General features: G+C 37.9%; 1 long non-coding RNA gene across 1 annotated transcript; it reads right to left on the bottom strand.

Moving 5' to 3' along the window:
* Positions 1 to 1,159: 1,159 nt before the first annotated feature.
* On the bottom strand, positions 1,160 to 13,865 carry LOC105485343 (uncharacterized). The gene is made up of 6 exons (XR_989504.2): positions 13,459 to 13,865; positions 11,662 to 11,714; positions 11,333 to 11,440; positions 9,520 to 9,642; positions 2,068 to 2,176; positions 1,160 to 1,552 (listed from the first exon to the last, which is right to left on the bottom strand). It is a non-coding gene; the product is annotated as an uncharacterized lncRNA (long non-coding RNA).
* Positions 13,866 to 14,283: the final 418 nt, after the last annotated feature.

Here is a 14,283-nt window from a genome sequence, read left to right as displayed (position 1 = left end):
TTTATTTTTTGTGTAGGACATAAATGAAGGCCTCAAGTGACTTCCAGCTTTTTCAAGCAGTTATTGAGGAATCAAAATACCATAGAGTAGTAGCCGAAGGGTCCATCTGTGCTCTAAACCTGGCCAGGTCACTTTATTTGATGTTATTTACTTTCTTTGTGTATCAGTTTTCTCATTTTTAAAATGGTTAATAAAAGAGATTGACCATATAGCTTGTAAAGGTAAGTGAGCTAATACAATAATGTGCTTAGAACAGTAAATTCCATGTCAAAGTTTGCTGTTAATAGTCTAACCAGCATAAGAATCATCTGCAGAAAAAAAAGGGGGGGTCAGTGTCACCAAACCTCAGTGTCACCAAACCTTCTGTAAATCAAGGAAGTGTCACTAAATGAAAACCTCAACTTGTCTGTGTAAACTGGGCAGCACTAAAATCCTGAAAAGTGACCACGGCTCCTTTGTTCTATACTTAACAATTGCACTTAAGTCAAGACTTCTCTACATGTGGGTCTCACCTATGGCTCTGTTTCTCGTATATCACACTGTATTTATCAGTAATAACAGACCAGGTATTTTTTCAGGAGCGCTCCTTGACACCTTGTCTTTTAATGTTTGCATCCCCAGGATCTAGCACTGAGTGGGGCCCCTAAAAATTGTTCAGAAAATACTTGCAGAATCTGCTAAGATCGCTTGGGTCACCAGAGTCTCTGTTTGGCTTCTAGCAATGGTTTCTTCCATTCTACTGAAGATTTAGACCTCCTTGTCCTTTTCTAGAGGCCCTTGAGACCTGAGATTTTCATGATTGAATACATAATCCTCCAATGAAACTGTTGTTTTATTTTTCTTTTGAGATTTGCACTTTTTAAAAAATGCAATTCCAGAGAGACTATAGAGTACACAAAGAAAAATAATTACTCTACCAGCTTGTTTTCCAGATCCTTCTTATTATTTTTAAGATTCCATTCTGATACTTACATTGTTTCTACCAAATACAACTGTTGAGCACTTGCTGGAGGAAAAAAAAAAAAAAGATGCCATTTTGGAAGTTACTCTGGAGGAGGAAGTTCAAAAAAATAACTTTCTAATTCATCTAGTTGTGAGACCATAATTCCTTTATTAGTGAAAAGGAGGGAAAGACAGACACACCCCTGGACTCAGAAGGTTCTGCCTGCCTCACCAAGGTCTAGAAGGTCACTTTCTGTCTTCTTTCCCGTCCATTCTTCTTTCTTCAAATAATTGTCCATGAAACTATGTGCAGTTGAAGCCTGATGGTCTTCCCCCTTACCACCTCCCCAAGTGAAAATGGGCCTTGTGGAATTTGTGAGAAGCCCTTCCCCAAGTCTGTTGTTTTCCTTGAGTCTCAGAGCTTAGATTTCAGGAAAAGAAACTATGCAGTAGAAATAGGATTGGTGTGGCCCTGGGACGGAGCTACACAATTTGCATCTCAAACTCTGGAAGACGATCACTGTAAACCCTCGAATGAGGCAGGGGCATGGCAGGACACTGTGAGAATAGCTTCCGTTCAACTGAGGGGTTGAAAATCTGTGTTTCTCACCTAATGAGTTTTAAAAGGAATTTCGTTATTTGCCATAAATGTCAGTGTGATCAGATGATGCTATTAACTTTAAAAAACGTTCATAAAATGGGAAGAACTATAAGAAGTAAACAATTTATGAGTCATAAATAAAGAAACACAAATGAAGTATTGGGCAAAGTGCTAGCTTTTACAGCCCAATAATGATAACAGGAAACTGGCCAGCACGTTCCCAACCTCCTTTGGGAGAATGTTCTTTGCCATGCCTGGAATTCTTTTTAAAATATGGAGGCAAAAACTTGTTCCAAAAGCAACACAGACTTTTACAGCACTCATCTATTTCTATTTAAATAATAATATTTTAATTAAGTAAAGATATACATACATTCATTAAATTTAGGATTTATATCAAAATATACATATTGTACTTAGAAAAATTGAATGAAAATTGCATTAAATTTAATTGACATTAAATTTAATTAAAGTCAATTGACTGAAATAAGTGTTTGCTGTTAAGAATAAATTTCATAATTTACCCATTGCATAGAATGTTGCAATACCACTTGTCAGTGGCCATGTGGCTGGTACCCAGCTCAGGTGAGGACTGCCTGGCTTCTGAGGTCAACCTTGATTCTGGCTTTTCTTCTGAGGAAAGGAAAATAGTAGGAAATATACAGAAGACAGGAAATTTCAGGTCTCAGATATCAAGTAAGTGCACATGAGCTTACATAACAGTACTCCCCATGGAAAGCAATTATATTTTCCGAGATGCCTTTTTAAAAATTCCTACCAATACCTAATGTTGGATTATAATATGACTTAAGTTTCACTTGGCTTTATTTATATATCTCTGGATGTCAACATGTGCTACTTGCCCTTTTTTCAATTTTCTACAATGACTTTTGCATACATTCTTAAACCACTTTACTGGATATTATTTTCAGCATAGGTATAGAGCAAGCAATAGTCAACCAATCATCAACTATGTATTTGTGTGCCAAATGTCCACCACTTCTGTGCCACAGAACTAGAAATTAGGAAAACAAAATCAAGTCAAGCTTTTAGAGAATAATGTGACTTGAGCTGCAGATGACTGGAAGTGAAAAGACAAAAGAAAATTGGGAGGTGACTGTGAGGTACTGTGCAGGACTTTTAGCATACTACAAACATTAACTCATTTAATCTGTCATAAAAGGAAAACATTGCTGTATCCATTTTCCAGTTGAAGACATGAGGACCAGAATGATTAAATCACTGTCAAGTCCTTCCTTGCAAATCCTAAATTCCAGATTCTCGTCATCTCGAACCTTATTTATCTCAATAGCCTTCTAACAATCTGTCAGTCCAATAGAGTAACCATTTCTTAGCACTTCATACAAAGTCCTTCATCTGATTCTGTCTGGTGATCTATAATCCCCACTGTCATTCTTACACACAGACTGTCATTCCAAACAGATCTCACAAACATGTAGTCACAAATATGCTCATCTTCCTTACGTGTGTGATTCCTGCTGCTCTTAATGGACTTCACTACATTGTAAACAATGCTCAGGGTTTATCTAAAAACGTTTCTCCTTTACGAAGCCGCTTTCTCCCTTGCACATCCAGCACAGATGCGTGCTTTCTCAACGGTTTCCACCTCCATCTCCAGTATCTGCCACGTGGACTCGTAATCACTTTGTCTCTCCTAGGAGTGAGAGCGCCTCCCTTGAAGGCAGTTTCTTCATTACATTCACCTTAATATCCCTTGTGCCAAAGACAGCATCTGATTAGCATCTGGTACATGGTAGATACTCAGGAAATATTTAGTGTAATAGTGAATGATCAAGGCATGAGCTAAGATAATTTTAAAATGATTTAAGTAAGACTAAATTAGAAGAGGAAACTGAGATTTCAAACATGACCAATTTAGTCTGTGATCTAGGAAGATCACTCTTACTCATTCTCCAACATAAAAACAGCTTTTGGTTTTGTCTTTTTCTCTTACTCATTAAGCAGGAAGTAACTGGAAATAATCATGAATTCTTATATTTTTCCTAAAATCTTCTCCAAAGCTGACCAAAGAGGAACTTGAATAGTGTCTCTCAGATGTTGAGACTTACATAAACTCTGCCCATGTTTTTCACGTTCAGTGAGAGTTCTGTGCATATTTAATATGCCGTGGCTTTGATACACAGTGGGTGTAAGTTAACGTCTTTTAAGTGGAGAAAATGACAAATATTTCTCTTTCACTTACTTAGATACAACTGTTGCAATAAATGGCTTGGAGCCTCCTCATGCTGTGAAGTCTCTAAAATTCCCTGCTCCCCATTCTAAGCATTTACCCAGGTTTCACGGACTTAATGAAATTTTTTTAGGAGAAGCTTTGCTAGCTTTTCATCACAAGATGTTAGGTTTTTTGGATGCGGTGTGCCTGTATGAAGATTGGCTTTTATGTGCCTAGTAGGAAATTAAACAAGACATTCACCACTTTTGAGTTTCTCGGAACCACAGTTTGATGCCTACGTTGCTCACATTTTTAAATGAGTTACATTCCCAACTGCTGAAAAGTGAGGAGTTCCCTGGGGACAAGAGGGGGAAATTGCAAGTTTCTTCATGAGCTCCCCAGGGATGATTTCCTTTACTATGGTCAGCCTAGAATAAACTGATCACAGAAAATAAACTATTTCATTTTGATTATGGGTATTTTCACCCATTTCCCTGGGAGTCTTACCAATCTAGGTAAGTCTCCTCTCTGGCAAGGTTAACCAGGGACCAAAGAATCCAGATGCTGCTAAGGGGCTGCTAACTTTCTCTTAAGTCAAAGATCAATGCAGAAATTCCAGTTAGTTTTTCCTTAGGATCTCCTAAGCAGTCATTTCTCATTTGCAAGCATGAGATAGAAGAAAGTCCTATTAAAGGGTAATCAACTCCACTGTACACTACTGTATCTATGACATAGCATTCAGAATATACGGACAACAATCAAATCCTAGCCATTTCCAGTCTCGTAATTCCTCACAGTCTCTCCCTGATACTTTTCTGCTGCTAATTCTAGTGCGGAATTAATGATATTTCCTGAAGGTTAATCCTTCCCTTCTGAGTGTCATGGACCCTACAGCACCTTCTCATTGTTGTCATCTACTCAGCATAAAATATGCAGTCAATATTTTGTCGCAATAATTTTCCTCCAGCCACTCCCTTTCCTGATTATTTGTGAAAATCTATAGCTCCACATTATTTTTATTTTAGCATAGGAACCTCAAAGAGTTTCTCCTTAATGGATCAATGTATTTGACTCCTAAACAGACAGGCATTAGCATCAGAACAAAATTACGAGCATTAGAACAAAATTATCCCTACCATACTTGGCGAGCCTAACTAACCTCATATGACATAAATCAGTCCATAGAACCAGGTTTGAGCCCATTTATGTCTCTCCCTGAGGCTCCCAGGGTGAAAACCTGTCTCTTCAGAGCTCAGCCTCTACACTGGGTACCAGGGGACAGTACTGCAGGTCTAGATAACACATCTCTTTATCCAGAGTTTGGCACCACACCCAGAAAGCCTTCCATTTACTATCCAGACATTCTGGAGGGGATTCTCAAAATAACTATGTCTCATGGCCAATGTCAATTAAGGGTGAAATCTGTCCAGACTACTCTTACAGAAGAATTCCTTCAGAGCAGACACACAGTGAAGATAAGACCACTGATCCTACTCTACACTCCAGCCAGGCAATGTTCATTTCTAAGCCAGCTCTCACTCCAGGCATTGGCAGGCCTTCGTTTTGCAGAGGACCATTATTCTTGCAGGAGAATAACTCATCTCATTTTAAAATTTCTTTTATTATTCTTTTATTAATTTTTTGCCCTTTTAAAACACTTCATGTATCTCTAAATTGTATTCATTTAGACAAAGTGCTTGAAGACAAAGGCCTTGTCCTCTGTGTCCTGGTGAATTTGTAATATAGATTGATGACAATGATATTCTCCTCAGGTAGAATTGAGACTGTTTTCGGGGTTTGTTTCTTAGAAGGTTTTTTTTTTTTTAACAAACAATGTATCATTCCTATGTTTAAAATAAACATTTCCAGGCCAACAGTGATAATCACAATTTCCAAATCAGTGTCAAACAACATTTATGTATATGCATTGCTTGTTTACTTTTCTCATAATTTACATCTGAATTACTAGAGGTTATTTTTGAGACAGTAAAACATAAGACTGTATGTACCCAAACTTGATGCCTATCATTAATATTTGGTGATACTCTTTGAAAAGTTTCCAAGTTTGCATCATGTTGTAATTAGGCTCAAGTTTAATCCCAGAATAACTTTCTGTTCACAAAAGAAGCAGAAAATGTCTCCCCTTTTATAGCCTGACACCTGGGTTCACCAAACATTCCATCTGTAATCAAATATGTCTCCTCCCCAGTTCTGCCCATAGGAATGCATGCCTAGGTGACTGTGTGTAGAGTTTAGAATACTAGTTTTCTGTAACTGCTGTAACAAATCAGTACACACTTGGTGGCTTAAAACATAGACCAGAAAACTATCTTTTCTCTGTTTGGAGACTAGAAGTCCACAATCAGTACCTCCGGCCTGAAATGAAAGTATCCATAGGATGGCACGCCTTCCGGAGGCTCTCAGGGAGAATCCATGTCTTGCCTCTTCTGGCTCCTGGCAGCTGCTGGCAGGCTCTGCCTTCTCTTCACATGGCCTCTTCTGTGTGTCAAGTACCTCCTGCCTCTCTCTTCTAAGGAGGCTAGAGAATAGCATTCATGCCTTCCTGCATAATCCAAGATCATCTTCCTATTTCAAGATCTTAACTTCATTATATTTGCAAAGACCGTTTTTCCAAAGACAGTAACATTTACAGGCTCAAGGAATCAGGACCCAAAAACCTTGGGAACATCACTCGACCTACCACAAAAAAAGAGTAAAAACTGAAAGAGGTGACTTACAACAATATCCTTGGAACATTGCAACATTGGCTGCAGAAGTGATACATGTGTCTGTAATAACAGGAGACAATGCCTGTGATTTGAGCAGCAACCATTCTGGCATCGGCCGGAGAGATCTGGATGTCAAACAAGCAAAGACTCAGAACAACTCTCAGCTGGCATCAGCAACTCCATTTGGACAGCAGCAGCCATCATTAGACCGGGCATTGGCAATTGTGCCTCTTTTGTCGGACAGTGGCGAAGGCATAATTGGCAGATATCAGTGGCCTAGCTTCTGATTCTGACTTCAGAATCAAAAGCAGACGCTACAGTGACAATTCAGAGATAACAATGAGAAATGATAAAGTCAAAGGGGAAAATGAAAGGGGTAACTTTAAGAGTACTGAAGGGACCTTCTGCAGTCACACGCCCTGAAGATGTTCCCAAATCATTTGAAAAGGTTTTGCAGGAACTTAGAATTCCAGCAGAATAGAGAGAAGAGCCCCCAAACCACTCTTTGATGCCATGTTGACCCCACAGGCTGGTTCACATTGAGAAATACAAGGTACATAAGGACCTTCCTGCTCCTTAGTGTTCATATAGTTCATTTTCAAAGTTCATTTTCAAGTCTCTATGGAACCTCGTTCTTAGGATTTCTTTGCGGATCGTTCACATCCATGATGTCTTTAGCATAAAGAACTTAGACGCATTCACTGTGCCGTTATGCTTTAAATTGAGAATGTTGCCCCATGAGCAACTCATTGGCTTGGCGCCCACAACCCTACATGTGAGGATGTTTTAGATCCATTCAGTTTTCACAGAAGGAATTTCGAGAGACTGCTCCACGCACTGTCAGTCTGTCACTCCATTCAGCTGGGGTTCTCATGGCAGTGTACTGCAGATGGCGTGCCTACCCTAGATGTGGGCTTCTGAGAGCTGGAAGTTCTATCCTTTCTCGTTCATCCTGGATACCCATGACTCTGATCATCAACAGAGCGCCCCTCATAACTTAGTCATTAATTCTATATTCTTGAAGAGTTTATATATGCTCTATAATAAAAAGTTATCTCTCTGTACATTTTAAGGCCTTTCATATGGTATGATATCCTCTGCACAAAAAGAAATCCAATCCAAGGGTAAGATCATTGCATTTAAGTTTTGTCCACAGTGCCTTGCATATGTAAGGTGCTCAATAAATATTTTAAAAATAAGCAATTGAATATATATATATGTAGTTATGCATATTATCAATAAACAGGTAAGGCTCCGGAATCAGAAAACCTTATATTCAGTTTTTAGTGCCTCCCAAGATAGAAATATTTTACACTTTGAGCAAAATTTTAGAACTGTTTTATCTCAACCCTCACCACAAATAATCTTGGGTAATAACATAAACTTCCTTTACATAAATTGTTAAACTCTTCTTTGTAAATCTTATTTTCTTAATGGAGAAATGCCTCTCTATTTTATTTTATTTTTTTCTCACTGGAACTGATGCCAAGAGAAACAGATCAAATGTGACTGGTCAGGAATGAAGCTGGGTAGCCAAGCGTAGAATACTAAAACCAAGTCGCGAACTAATTTGGACAGGTATGGCAAGGGGCCAGCTACTCAAAGAAGAGAAATAAAAGTATAAGTGAGCTAATGTAAAAGGCAGAACTCAGGTCAAGATTAATAAAAGAGAACAATACAGTTGGGATCACTGTGGGACTGAGATTTGGAGTTAAGGAATTCTAGTGTCAAGACCTTAACTGACATTTGGGTGTCTCATCTTCACCAAAGAAGCAAGACTGCCTTGATAAGTACAGCATTCCTGGTTTTAAAATGTAGGCACTCACAGCCAGCTTGTGGTATTACCCACTTCCTGCTTATATATGACTGCATACTTTGACTGCAATAAATGTAAGCTTTACTATTGGCATTTAGCAAACAGGACCAACTGACGACATTTTCTCTAGAGGACGTTGAATCCATAGAAAAACACATCCAATCATTTCACTTTCATCCTATAATTTTATAGAAGATGATAGATAGATAGATAGATTGGTAGATAGATAGATAGATAGATAGATAGATAGATAGATAGATAAGCTGAATGAAATCAAATGTTTTGGTCCCCCCACTGCCTGAAAAGCCAGGATGGATAAGCTGAATGAAATCAAATGTTTGGTCCCCCCACTGCCTGAAAAGCCAGGATGTCAAGGTCTTGTATGTTCCTGTGGGAGGACTTTGGGTTAATGATATAAGAAATGGAGTGATGTCCTCTCAGCCCTTGTATCATGTGTCCCTTAAAAACCAAACAACTGCCTTTTGTGGAAGAGCCTTCAAGAAGCCACAGGCTTATGTCTCTAAAGTGTAACATGTCTCTAACGGGTGTCCTAAAGTGCTCAGTAGAAAGAGTTATTTGGCTTTCAAACTTGTAGGGGCAACTAGGCTGAATGTTGCTGTCACTTAAAGAATAATACAGAAATGTAGTCAGAGAGCTGATGATTCTGGAATTTCAACAGGTAATAATCCATTGGGTTTCAAAAGAGTGTAGCTGAAAGACGTGTTTTAAGATAGAAGGTCTTAACACATATGAAGATAAGAAACACATATGGCATGTGGCAAAATGCAAATTCCACATGCAAATTATGTTATAAAAACTACGGTCTTCCGAATGGTGCATTTTAGTGAAGAAAAGGAGTATGATGTTATTTGTCCTATAACTCTTGCTGTGGGCAAGCCACATTAACTTGATTGGGTTAAATTTTACCAGCTGTGGTATATAGTAAATCTCTTGGTTTATTTCAAAAGAGTATTATGTTAATAAATACAACAGTAAATGCTTTGATTTATTTAGAAAAAAAAGACATACTTAACTAAATTCAAGTTAATCATAATACTTGTTATAAAACAGAATGCCCTGAATTGAGTATACAGTTCCTGATCTCAGAGATTTAAACGCTAGTGTTGCAGGACATATTCTTGCCTACCCATTTATATAGTACTTTCTAGTGAAAAACAGAAACCCTTAATACATGTATTTTAATATTTTTATAAAATTATTTGATCCTAGAATTTACCTGTAAGTTAGGCAGAACATTGCAAGCAGAAGCTTCATTTTGCCTCAAGGAAACAAGTTTGGTGAGGATTGAAGAATCAGATTTTATTAGCATCACTGCATGAAATTTTGTATTTTCTTTGTGCTATAGATAGATAAATCATTATCTTAAAGCATGATGATCTGTTTTCTCAATGAAATTCCAATGGACATAAATAAAAGTTCTTCTTAAATATTTTAATTTTGTATAGATACATGCTCTCCACTATATATTTGCATACAAATTATATGCCATATAATTTACACTTTGAAACTACTCACACTACCTTAAGAAACCCTTTTCTTTAAAATATTTACACTTGACCATTGTTTCAAAATGACCATGATATTAGCATGTTCAATTAAATCACAGTTGTCTGTTAGCTGTTGTGTTTACAATAGCTAGGTTTGAATTTGAAGCCACTCAGTACCAGCAAAACTGATATAGCTTTCTACAGTGCACATATTATATTTCCAATGGAGCATCTTGGACTGACATGGCCATTCAACTTGAAATATACCAAGATTAAGGCAGCCAAGCATACCAGCAGAGGGTCATGGCAGGGTGTTAAGTGGAATCCCCTGCTATGCAAAGCTATCAGGCACCAAGCCAGGGAATTCCTTATAGTCCACCTGCAGGGCACACATCACCCTAATGGGTGGAAAATTAATGTGTTTTTAATTCCAGTATTCTTTCAAGTCTGAAGATATCATTTTACCCAATCTGGAAAGCTAGCAAGTCATAGGAAAAACAGAAACAAAAAAACTCATGAATTAGCAGCTGACTATAGGCTTGATCAATGGTACTTCTGCCCTGACATTGAGTAATGGTTTGAGGTAAGACACCATACATTTTTCACGTACTCTACAATAAAGCAGAATCAAATTATTGGCTTTATGTGTTTAATTGCAATAGGTTTTCTGGGGCCAAAATTCAGACTATTAAGCTTAGTTGATTTCTCTTTAAGAACTTAAGTATTTTCCACTTAGCTTGGCACCCAAGACTTTCCACCAACCTGGTCTCTCTGTATTGACTTTCTGCTACAACTCCAAGTGGACCTGAGCTTCCTGGAAAAGCATGTCTTCGTCCTTGTGCAATGTCCTCCTTTACTCAAAAAGCTTTCATCAGCCCAGGATGCCTTTCCGTCTCTCCCTAACGAATCTTAATTCAATTAGACACACATGTATTGATCCCCAGACCCATTACGGGCTGTGACTCAGGTAATACACATTTGTGTTTGTAAATAAATGATGAAATGGTCATGTACAAATGTTTTCTTAAGTGCTGTGGGGCACAGAAACAAAGATATGATCTTTAACCTTAAGGGAATCAAAAGCTAGATAGGGAGACAATGGTGTAAACAGCCAACCATTAAAAACACATAAAATAAGTTTCATAAAGATGAAGGTGACACAGGAGTCTAGACTAAAAAGAATGAGTATGAGTTCAGGAAAGGCTTTCTAAGAAGGTGTTACTTAAGTTGTGGGCATTCATGTTTAAGTATAGGAAAAGGATTCAGGAAAAATCTGAGTCATGCTCTATGGTATGAAAGTGTGAGGCATGTATTGAGAATATTCAAGAGCCGGTTGACTGCCACTCCTTCCTCCAAGCTCATAAAAAATCCCACTTCATCAGGAAACTGTTCTTAAAGTCCACACTTACGGCTCTTGCTCCCTCATTCCCCAAGTGTCTTATTTAGAGGTAGATATATTGGTCAGGTCAGGCAAGCTAAGCTTCAGTAACACATCAACTCTTAAATTTCAATGGCTTCACCCAATGAAGATTTGTTTCTCACTTAGGCTCCAAGGGTATCTTAGGCTGGCAGGAGATCAACTGCACATCGTCTTCACTGACTCTCAAGGGCATTGTGGTGTCCTCTCATGGGTCCTCTGTATTTATCCAGCTGCAAACAAAAACAGGATGAAGGGAAGAAGCTTGGAAGTGATGACCTTACTTTTCCCCAAGCTTTATGACTACAACTAGCCACGCAGCCCCTGGAGACGTACAGGGCCTGGGAAAGAGAATATTCCTATGGACATAGGAGGAATCTGGAAATATTTTAGGAACATACAATATTTTGTCTGTCATATCCAGTAAATAATTAACAGGGAACTGGTGACATACCCAGCATATTTGACTCCAACGTAGATCACTTCTTAACACCTCTTCCTCAATATCTCATAATTTCAGTAGTCATCAAGACATAATTTATATTATAAAATAATGGTCAAAAAAGAAATGCAGTAAGTGATTTTTTATAATATTCCATATAGATGTTATTAATTATACATTAAAAATAGCAAATGTATTTATTTACAAAGGGAAAAAAGCCACAACTATTATTTTAATAGTTTTTGTACCTGCCTAAAAGGTTGAAGTTTGATTCTTTGGATAAAGTAATAATACGTAATACTCTTGGGAAAATAATTACCCCATAACTAGTAAAAGGATTTAAATAAAACTAAGACATCAGCAAAGGGTACAATTTAGACAAATACTAAATCAGATCGTGAATGAAGTCTTTCATTTTCTTAACTGATTCTTTAGTTTCAACATGAAATAAAGATAATATAAAAAGGAAACATTTTGATGTTCAAGATACTGAATTTTCTGAAAATATTTCAAGCATGAACTAAAATTCGTACTTTCCAACATGTACACCATGGAATACTATGCAACCATAAAAAAGAATGAGATCATGTCCTTTGCAGGGACATGGATGAAGCAGGAAGCCATTGTCCTTGGCAAACTAACACAGAAACAGAAAATCAAACACCTCATGTTCTCACTCATAAGTGGGAGTTGAACAATGAGAACACATGGACACAGGGAGGGGAATATCACACACTGTGGCCTGTTGGGGGGTGGGAGGCAAGGAGAGGGAGAGCATTAGGAGAAATACCTAATGCATGTAGGGCTTAAAACCTAAATGACGGGTTGATAGGTACAGCACACCACCATGGCACATGTGTTCTTCTGTAACAATCCTGCACATGTATCCCAGAACTTAAAGTAAAATAAAAATAAAAATAATAACATTTTGTACTTTCCAAACAAAAATATTTTAGAAAGTGCCTTGCATGATGCATTCTGTTTCACCGTAAGTTTTAAAAACACATATAAAAACCGAGTGGTCACATAAAATAGAAGAACTGAAGCAACTCAAGTCCTATTTTTGTAGCCATTATAATCATTGTGCTAGCACTGTTTATTTCAAATATATCATTTAAATGTAGAAATAGGTAGTGCTATTTGGAGACTTCAACTGTGCCCAATTTCAAACTATTATGAACTAATCTAAAACTCAAGCACATAGCTGAGTCCCGTCGAAACAGAAACTATGCAATAGTGAATTCTCTAATTTAATTTTCAAGTAGGAAGCAGGTTTTATTGAAGCGTAATGAGTAATTCTTCTAATTTAAAGGATACACCTGTAGTATAAAAACTCGACTCTGATTATAGTAAGTTTAGAACTGAAACCGAAAGTTCTCTCCCTTCCCCCAGAGGAGTATTTAATCATTGACACTGTTTAAAATTGCCAGGCAATGGTGATAACAAAAAGTGGATCAACTTTTAGTTTGTTTTATCACTACCTTGAAATTTTCTAGACAATTACTGCTTCTAAATACTCTAAAGTCTCCAGGTTGTATTGCTCCTACCGCCTTGCCTCTGGAACCTCACTGCTTTTCACTACGGCAGTGATCTTACCTAGCTAGACTGGAAATCCAATACGATATTAAGGGATATAATTAATTCCAGTTGCGTGTTAATATGTGTACCTTGTGATTGTGGTCAGATCCAATCTCTAGCAGTCAATGGACAAAAATGACTGTCCAGAAAAACAAATATTCAAAGGACACTAATCAATGTAGCTGTTTAAAAAGCCAATTTACACCTTCGCTAACTAAATTTTTATTTTACCTTCGTATATGATGATCTTACATACGGGGGCTGCAACAGCCAATCAAGAGCCCAGGTCTCTCGTCCTCATTGATCCTCAGTCTCATGGCGGAGATAGATACTCAACACGTGGCGCAGCAATTAACATACAGTTGCAGATGAGAAGTGTAGCCACGGAAACAAGAGTCTGACCTGTTTGAATTAAGCTCTAATGGAAGCCTTTCCTGAAGGTAAATGTAACCTTTAGTTCCAAGAATAAAGTTAGCCGGTTAAGGAGGTGGGAAAACATTCCAGGCATTTAGGAAGACCACAGTTATGAAAAGGGTTCAGTCCCCTGGGGAGCTAAAGCAAATTCAATATGGATTTAGCATCATGTGTGAGTGGGCATGGGCTGCAGGGAGAGATGAGGCTGTCCAGTTAGCAGAGGAATGAGTTCAGAGTATCTTCACGAACAGTAAGGTCCTTGGATTTTATCCTAAGTATAACAGATGTCACTGAAGACTTTTACACAAACAAGTGACATGACAAATGTACATGTTCCCTATTTGGACTGTTATACGGAGCCTGGATTGAAAAGGACGAAGAGAAGAAGCAGGCAGAAGAGAACAGCTGGGCTATTGCTATAACTGGAGGTGTGAGAAAGAGAAGGTCAAGAACTCCTCCCAGTTTTCTGGCAAAAACAAGTTAAAAACATTAAAAAAAAATTAATTAATTAAAAGCACATAGACGTGCCAACGACAAAGTCGGAGAGTCCTAGAAGGACAAGCTCCTGAGGGAGTAGGACGGTCAAGGGTTTAATTTAATTGTATTAACAATAGAGATTTCGCTGAGCTATCCCGCACAGAT

Source organism: Macaca nemestrina, chromosome 16 (assembly GCF_043159975.1).
Source record: "Macaca nemestrina isolate mMacNem1 chromosome 16, mMacNem.hap1, whole genome shotgun sequence".
Lineage (NCBI taxonomy): Eukaryota > Metazoa > Chordata > Mammalia > Primates > Cercopithecidae > Macaca > Macaca nemestrina.
This window is presented reverse-complemented; position numbering and strand designations above follow the sequence as displayed.